The sequence below is a fragment of the Octopus bimaculoides genome, chromosome 9 (assembly GCF_046866305.1).
Source record: "Octopus bimaculoides isolate indiv1 chromosome 9, ASM4686630v1, whole genome shotgun sequence".
Classification (NCBI taxonomy): Eukaryota; Metazoa; Mollusca; class Cephalopoda; order Octopoda; family Octopodidae; genus Octopus; species Octopus bimaculoides.
The window spans coordinates 59,214,024-59,223,150 of record NC_142936.1 but is presented as its reverse complement, the minus strand read 5'-3'; the positions used below and the strand labels follow the sequence as shown (position 1 = coordinate 59,223,150).

The 9,127-nt window shown below is 39.8% G+C and overlaps 1 protein-coding gene across 1 annotated transcript in view; it reads left to right on the top strand.

Moving 5' to 3' along the window:
- Positions 1-1,152: 1,152 nt before the first annotated feature.
- LOC106877246 (laminin subunit alpha-2) overlaps positions 1,153-9,127 on the top strand; it is a 46,690-nt gene continuing 38,715 nt past the window's right edge. The window contains exon 1 of the mRNA XM_014926107.3: positions 1,153-1,292. The gene's annotated coding sequence lies outside the window, so the exon portion shown is untranslated. The remainder of the gene's footprint in view (positions 1,293-9,127) is intronic.

Genomic DNA, 9,127 nt, shown 5'->3' with positions numbered 1-9,127 from the left:
TAAGGCACCGGGTCGGGTCAAAATTAAAATGTATACACAGCAACTATAGACGAATACAAACATTGGTACCGAAAACAGGTTATGTACCCTACTGAGTGCAGAAATGCACATTGTATTGAATATACGGTCCATGATGTACTTCGGAACATACGAGGGATAGGTGTCGAATCATTACAGCTGATTCCAATGAATTTTTAAAATTGATTAATGGGAACATTAATCATTTTTATCATTTTTTGTAATGATACAATGTACCTATTAATCAATTTTTAAAATTCGTTGGAAACAGCTGTAATGAATTGACACTTATCCCTCGTCTGTTATTCATTTATTCATACATACATACATACATACACACACAGACACACACACACACACACACACACACATATATATATATATATATATATATATATATACAGACAGACATACATACATACATAGAGCACGCGTATTGATATATGTACATACACACACGTATATATATATATATATATATATATATATATATATATAAATTTTATGTGTATGTGTGTGTATATACATACTCATACATAATGCTTTCATAAATACTTTTATACATACATGCATACTAGTCAGACAGATATGTTGATCGATAGGGATTCGGATAAATTTCATTGTGTGTGTGTGTGTGTGTGTGTGTGTGTGTGTGTGTGTGTGCTTGTAGGCGTGTGTTTATATCTGTGTGCGCTTGCGTCTGTCTGTATTTCTATGTATGTCTGTGTGTACATGTTTGTCTCTGTGTGTGTATGTGTGCGCTTGCGCGTGCGCGAGACAGTTCTTTCACTTTGTGCATACACAAACATTTACTCATAAACACTTACATGTCCCACCTACACAACTTCACTGATCAACGCGCACACACCTCAACACACGCGCACACATACGCACACATACCCACACACCTCAACACACGCACACACACGCGCACACATTTGCAGAAGATATATAAATAAGAGCTGGCGATATGATCGGTCGACGATTTGACGGACAAGCAAGTTTTTGGCAACAAACCTGACATCATACAACGCCTAACGTACTACAGGTGGGAGCAACGTTGTGGAAACTGCAGACAACAAAAAACAAAACACACCGGCAACAATCATCACTATCGTCATAATCGTCCTCGTTATAGTCAACACTTCTTATAACCTGGTGATTTGTATCTGTTTTAATTATCATTGTAATTATCATCGTTAACGTAACCTGCAACTTAGTTGAAGAACAACTTGAAAGCTTAACGGTGCAGCGAGAAAGTGAAAGCCATCAAGGTAAAGTCACGTAACGAATTTTTAAAATATAGTTTGCTTATCTCAACATGTTTAAATATATATATCAATTAAATCACTTTATAATTAAATTAGATCATCATCACCATCATTATCATCATCATTATTACTATCATTATTATTTTGGTTTTTTTCCCTAGGCTCTTTACGTTCTGAGTTCAAATTCCACTGAGGTCGACTTTGCCTTTCATCCTTTCAGGATCGATTAAATAAATACCTGTGGGGTCGATCTAATCAACTGGCCCCCTCCTCTAAAATTTCAGGCCTTATGCCTATAGTAGAAAGGATTATTATTATTATTATTATTATTATTATTATTATTACTACTATTATTATTGTCGGCTCTCCCTCTCCTCCAGTTCTCTGCGTTCTGAGTTCAATTTCCGCCGGAGTCAACTTTGCCTTTCATCGCTTTCAGAATCGATAAAATAAGCACCTATTGAACAATGTAGTCGATGTAATCGATTTACATAATGCCGATTTACCTACTTCCCGAAATTGCTGGCATTTGTGCCAAAATTTGAAATCATCATCATCATTATCATCATCATCATTGTCGTTATTATTATTATTATTATTATTATTATTATTATTATTATTATTATTATTATTATTATTATTTTATTAATGTTGTTGTTATTATTATGAAAGCGGCGAGCTGGTAGAATCGTTAGCACGCCGGGCAAAGTGCTTAGCAGTATTTCGTCCCGTCATTGCGTTCTGAATTCAAAATTTGCGCCGAGGTCGACTTCACCTTTCATCGTTTCGAGGTCGATAATATTGGTACGAGTTGAAAACTGGGGTCGATGTAATCGCCTCATCCCCACCTCCCCCAAGCTGCCCTTGTGGCAAAAAAACAAAATTGAAATTATCATCATCATCATCATCATCATTATTATTATTATTATTATTGTTCAGTAGTTTTATTTTTAATCCTGCTTTCACTTCACTACCGAGCGCAGCTCTGTGTGCCTTGGGTATGTGCTGTGGTTTGCTGTGATGCTCTTATGGTTACTGTATTGAAAGTGTTTTGCGTAGGATGTGTGCAGTGCCCAGTATATTATTATTATTATTATTATTATTATTATTATTAGGGTGGCAAGCTGGCAGGATCGTTAGCACGCCGGACAAAATGTTTAGCGATATTTATTATTATTATTATTATTATTATTATTGGCTTTTTTTCCCTCGGCTCTTTACGTTCTGAGTTGAAATTCCGCTGAAGTCCACTTTATTTTTCATCCTTTCGTGGTCGATAAATTAAGTATCAATCATGTGATCGATTTAACCCCTCTTTAATGGAGCTGCAGTCCTCGGTAAAACGGAGACCGAGGTTGAGCATTTGGAAAGTGGAATGTCTTCAAGCGCTCACAGCCCTCAGCCAATCGGACATTGGAACGTCCACTTTAGCTTTTTATAGAGGATTAGTGGAAGAAAAATGCGACGACGTTCTTGGGCGTCGAAGAAGATCAACTAGCCGCTCTTTACCGGAGAACTTTCGGTCCGGAACCGATGAATAATTTCCAAAAAATCTCTGGCCTGGCAGTGCTACTGGAGAGCTTTGCCTATTCGAGATAAACTTTACAGGCACGGATGTGCCGTCTGCGGAGCAATCCGAGATGCGCGCAGGACGACGAGACGTTCCTGCATGCACTCGTCCAGTGCCCGAGCATTGCTGTCCTCTGGTTCTATATTGAACACCTGCTGTCGCATGTGGGACGGATCCGGCTGTCAACTGAATCCATCGTGAACATCGCCCCGCCGCCTTCCTTTAACCGAGAAGGATAGGCTGTGTTTATATGCCTAGTGGCCGAAAGAGGTTGTATGGTGGACGAGATTGAAGGGGGCTGAAGACAAACACTTTCCTCTTTGGCCAATCCCTGATCAACTTGAAAAGGGATTTCACTTGCAAAGGAAAATAAGGGTAGAGAGGGAAGTGTTGTTTTCTGGCCAATTTGCTGAAAGGTGGATGAAAGTGGCGAGAATGGCGCGGATGAACAGCCCTGCCCAGAGAATACGCCTATAGATGATGAAAAAAAAAAAGAAAAAAAAACAGAAAGGAAAAAAAGGCATCTTCCCCAAAAGTTAGAGTACGCCTTGTTTTTTATGAGATTTTTCCATGAGCAGCCCTCAAACGTCTTCTCCCTATTGAGGGTCACACATCGTTGATTTAGTTGAAATTTTATTAGTCTTGTTTACACGCAAAACCCTCAACACCACCCACTCACACGCATATTCTTTGTTTCGTCCTGTCTATAATGTTTTTCTTAATCGTTAGCACGCTGGATAAAATAGCGGTATTTCGCCAGTCGCTAAGTTCTGAGTTCAAATTCCGCCGAAGTTGACTTTGCCTTTCTTCCTTTCGGGGTCGATAAATCAAGTACCAGTTGAGTCCTGCGGTCGATGTAATCGACTATCCCTCTCCCTCAAATTTCAGGCCTTGTGCCTATATTAGAAAGGATTGTTATCATCATTATTGATAACTGAACCTCCCTTCTTTTTATTTTATTGTATGCCGTAAATACTTTCAGTATTTTTAATCATTTCATATGTAAACCCCCAACACTTCATGTCTGTCTTTGTATTGTTCCCCTCATCCTTCGCCCTGGTGGCAAATGAAAGAAATCATCGTTGTTATTATTATTCTTGTTGTTGTTGTTTGAAAACATTTTACTTTTCTGCGAAATCGTCGGTGGTGGACAGTGAAGTGCTGCACCAGTACATTTGCGAAAATTTGGGTGAAATTAGCGAGAATGACCCGAGTGAAACGACCTGTTCCTAGCATGCACTTGTAGACTTGAAAGAACGGAGGAGAGGAGCACTTGTCCGTGGGTTCCTGGTTCACCTCCCCACCGCACCCCGTTTGTCAGCGCGCATTTTTTTCCTTCATATTTCTTTCATATACGGTGCATTTCAACTGCTACACTATTTTAAAAAAATGTTTCCACCGGGTGTGGATCTAGATATTAACCGTGGTATCCCTTACTCCCATTAAGGAATTTTGCTGTTAATTGTTAATTGCTATTGTTTTCTTTATTGTTTACATACATGTCTTTGTGTATTCTCTATTGTCCTTTATACTTGTATTCTTCTGAGGTTTCGTGACCCATGTGGTCAAGAAAGAAAGTTGAACATTCACTTGTAGGGGTGCCTGCCTAAGACGCTCTTGGCGATCAGGGTGACCAGGAGGTGTGGTGCGCCTTGGTTGATCATGGGTGGAACTCTCCCCTATTGGGGATTTTAGTTGTTAGACTTTTCTTTTTGTCATTGTTATTTTATTATTTACTCGATTCTTGTGTTAAATCCCACGCGTCTCTTGATTGTATTGTCTCTATTCGTTTTTGTGTTTGGCCTTTGTGGCCAATAAAGAAACTATTATTATTATTATTATCATTATCATTATCATTATTATTATTACTATTATTATTATTATTATTATTATTATTATTATTATTATTATTATTATTGTTATTATTATTATTATTATTATTATGATTATTATTATTAGCAGCAGCAGCAGCAGCTGTTCAGTGGTCAATGTAAACGGTTTCCTATCGGAACCGTTTGCAGAACCGTTTGGCATTGCACGCTCGGTCCATCAGAGCTACTCGTTGTCGCCTCTTCTCTACTTACGGGCACCTCTTCTCTACGTATTGGCACTCAAGCCACTGCTGCGTAAGCTGGAACAGTTAAGGGGCATTCCTTTCGAACCGAGGTACGGAAGGGCAGTGTCGGCATACACAGACGATGTCACCGTCATGGTGTCGGGCGCCTCCGAAGTGGAGACGGTTGGCACCATCCTAAAGGAATATGAGTTGGTTGCAGAGGCTAAAATGAACGCCGACAAATCATTGGTTTTGCGATTAGGTTCTTGGAGAGGCAGGTTGATGCCATCGGACGGCGTTGTCAGACGCTGGATCGACGAACCAGTTAAACTGTCGGGGGTTAGTTTGGTCCCGACCTCCAAGTTGATAAGAACTGAGACGAAGTGGCGAATAGGGTGGCCAGTCTTACCCAGAAATGGGCTGAGAAGAAGCTGTCCATGAAAGGTCGGGCAGAGATGGCAAATGACTACATCGCCTCCATTATCATTTATCGCCTGACCGTCATGCCTTGTCCCAATTACTGCTTGACCAGGTTGGAGTGTCTCTTACCTAAATTCTTGTGGAAGGGACGCGTTCCAATGGCCAGGCGATCAGTCTGTTTCCAGCATCCACTGAGTGGCGGATTAGGTATGCTATGGCAACTAATGCGCAGACATGTTCTTAAGTTACGCCACCTGCAACGATTTCTGGGCGGTGAGCGTGTGTGAGCTTCGTTCGTGAGGTTTGTCTTTCCGCAGCTCGTCTCCTTGACGGAGCTGAAGTCCTGAGTGAAGAAATGACCGAGAATGGGCGCCTGGCACTTAGAATATCGTCAGGCGCTCACAGCCTTCTACCAATCGGACAATGGGATCGGTGGATGTTCCGTTTTAGAAATTTATAGAGGATTAGTGGCGGGGAAGTGCGACGACGTTCTCGGGGGGACTCTGGGCGCCGATGAACTGGTTAGTCTGTTCTGGAGGACTTTATGGCCGGGGACTATCATGGCTAATTTCCAGATGTCCTTGGCCTAACAGTGCTACCGTTGGGGTGCTACTGGTTCGAAATAAACTCTACAGGGATGGATATACTGTCAGATGGGCTTGTCCTCCGAGATTCACGCAGAGTGACAAAACCGTTTTGCGTGTACTCGCTCGGTGTCCGGGCATTACTGATTTGTGGGGTTATGTCGAGTAGCTGCTGTCACATGTGGGACGGATCCGTCTATCGGCCGAGTGATAATTGCCCCGTCGCCTTCCTTCAATCGGGCAGACAAGGCAGTTTCCTGGCTGTGGCGAAAGAGGTTGCTGGAAGGCATGAGGACAGATACATTCCTCTTTGGTAGAGCTCTCATTGACTTCTTCAAGTTTCTCTTGAAAAGGAAATTCGGGGTGGAGAAGGAAGTGCTGTCCTCGAATGAGTTTATTGAAAGGTGGGTGAAAGTTGCGAAAATGGCAACAGTGGATGGTAACTCTCTAAGTGTAGACCTGTGAATCCGAGAGAAGGAATTGGAGAGGGCACTTGCTCTCGATGTTCAAGGAAATCTCGGACAGTGGGATTCCTCTATTATCCCTAGAGGTCGTCCTGTATCAGGAGGGCTATATCCCCCACCATTTTTTTCTTTAAACCTTTGTATACTATGTATATATCCTTTCCTTTTCATTGTATACCGCGTTTTTGTTTTTTTTTTTACATTTTTAAAAGTTATTTTATCGTTTCATTATATGTAAACACCCACACCTTATGTCTGTCTTTGTATTCTTTCCCTCATCCTTCGCCCTGGTGGAAAATAAATGAAAACATTATTATTATTATTATTATTATTATTATTATTATTATTATTATTATTATTGTTCAGTAGTTTTATTTTTATAACGTGCTTTCACTTCACTACCGAGCACAGCTCTGTATGCCTTGGGTATGTGCTGTGGTTTCCTGTGATGCTCTTATGGTTACTGTATTGAAAGTGTTTTGCGTAGGATGTGTGCAGTGCCCAGTAGTGCAATTTTCTGTATGTTATATATATTTGTAAGTCCTGGTGTTTTTGTTATGTATTTGTCTGAATAATAATAATTATTATTATTGTTAAAGTGGCGAGCTGGCAGAATCGTTAGCACGCCGGGCGAAATGCTTACCGGTATTTCGTCTGCCGCTACGTTCTGAGTTCAAATTCTGCCGAGGTCAACTTCGCCTTTCATCCTTTCGGGGGTCGATAAATTAATTACCAGTAAAACACTGGTGTCGATGTAATCGACTAGTCTCCTCCCCACCAAATTTCAGGTCTTGTGCCTTTAGTAGAAAGGATTATTATTAACAATTGGTATTATGTTCCCTATTATTCAGTGTCGTTCGCCAAATCTAGATTATTTCAGGGTGCTAACAAGGTACCAAACCAGATTCCAAATCCCTATTTCTTTACGTTACACACATACACACTTACATATTCACACACACACACACACATATATATATATATATATATACATACATACATACACAAACAAACAAACGTACATATACGTGTACTGATGAACAAAAGAATACAGATTACTTCACAGTTTTTCTGTATTTGATTGAGAAACCAGTGGTTTACCGTTAAGTTAAATGTTTTTAAGAGATAAATCTTGAAAGCTGCATTCCCTCGCTTTCAGTAAATATGTTGCTTATTTTTTGGTAGTTTTTGACTTATTTAGTCCCTCGAAGCGTGAGGCATTACTACACAGTTAATGCCCTTTATATAAATTATATATATATATATATATATATATATATATATATATATATATATATATATATATATATATATATAATATTTATGTATATATTATATACATATATATATATATATATATATACATAAATTTATACATATATATAAACCTATTTCACACCCACATACACATGTGTATATATATATATATATATATATATATATATATATATATATATATATATATATATATATATGTATGTGTGTGTGTGTGTGTGTGTGTGTGTGTGTGTGTGTGTGTGTGTGTGTGTGTGTGTGTGCATCTTTTATCTTTTATTTTTTCAGTCTTTAGACTGGCCATACGATGGCACCGCCTTGAAAAATATTTTGAAGAATATTTTGAAGAATATCTTGCCAAATAAATCGACCCCAGTACTTATTTTGTTTTTTAAGCCTGGTACTTATCCTATCGTTTCCTTTTGTCGAACTGCTAAGTAACGGGAACATAAACACACCAACACCGGTTGTCAAGTGGTGGTGGGGGAGACAAACTCAAGACATAGAGCCATACGCACACATACACACACGCAAACACATATATACATACACACACATATTAACACAGAGTGTGTCTTAAGAGAATAATCGGGTAGAAGAAGCATCGGGTATAATGTACAAGAGAGAAGGGCTGTGCTGGTATGGTTATGTGATGTGTATGGACATGGATAGCTGCATAAAAAAAGGGCTGATTTATAACTGTGGAAGAGGTAGACAGAAGAAGACGTGGTATGAAACGGTGAAATATGATCTTTGGGATGTTGTGTTTCACGGAGGCGATGGCAAAAGACCGAGGTTTTCATCGATTTCCTGTGCTTGAGTAGATACATCAATCCAAGTGAAACCGTAGCTATGGTCAGTGCCGGTATTGGTGACAGTACTGGTCAGCACCCGTACTGGTGACATGCAAAAGGCACCCAGTACACTCTGTGGGGTGGTTGGTATTAGGAAGGGCAACCGGCCGTAGAAGCCAAGCCAAAACAGAGTAGAGCTTACCAACGCTAGTTAAAATTTTTAACTCATGCTAGCATGGAAAATGGACACTAAATGATGATGATGATGATGATGGTGGTGGTGGTGGTACACAACGAGCTTATATACCTCGGTACAACGAACTAAAAGTGGGGAACGTCGGTCCGATGAAGCCGATTATCCGTAGGTACCGACAGTAAGGTTAAGTTACGTTAGGAGTGGCTAATATCAACAATTACATTGCGAAAGACGGAGGAATAAATACAGAACTGTACTTTTAATCAAGCTCACTGTCTAATCCGACAGCGTAAAATGCTTGTACACTGTAAATATACGCTATAATACAGTAAATTCAGCATTTTGAATTCAAAACCAGACTTACCATGGATGGTGAAGAGGTGTTGTTGATATGCTGTGATTTTGACCACTGCTTCCGAAATCCGTTAAAGGGAGATCCATAGAACTAGAAATCAGCAGTTGGGAATAGCTGTCCCTCC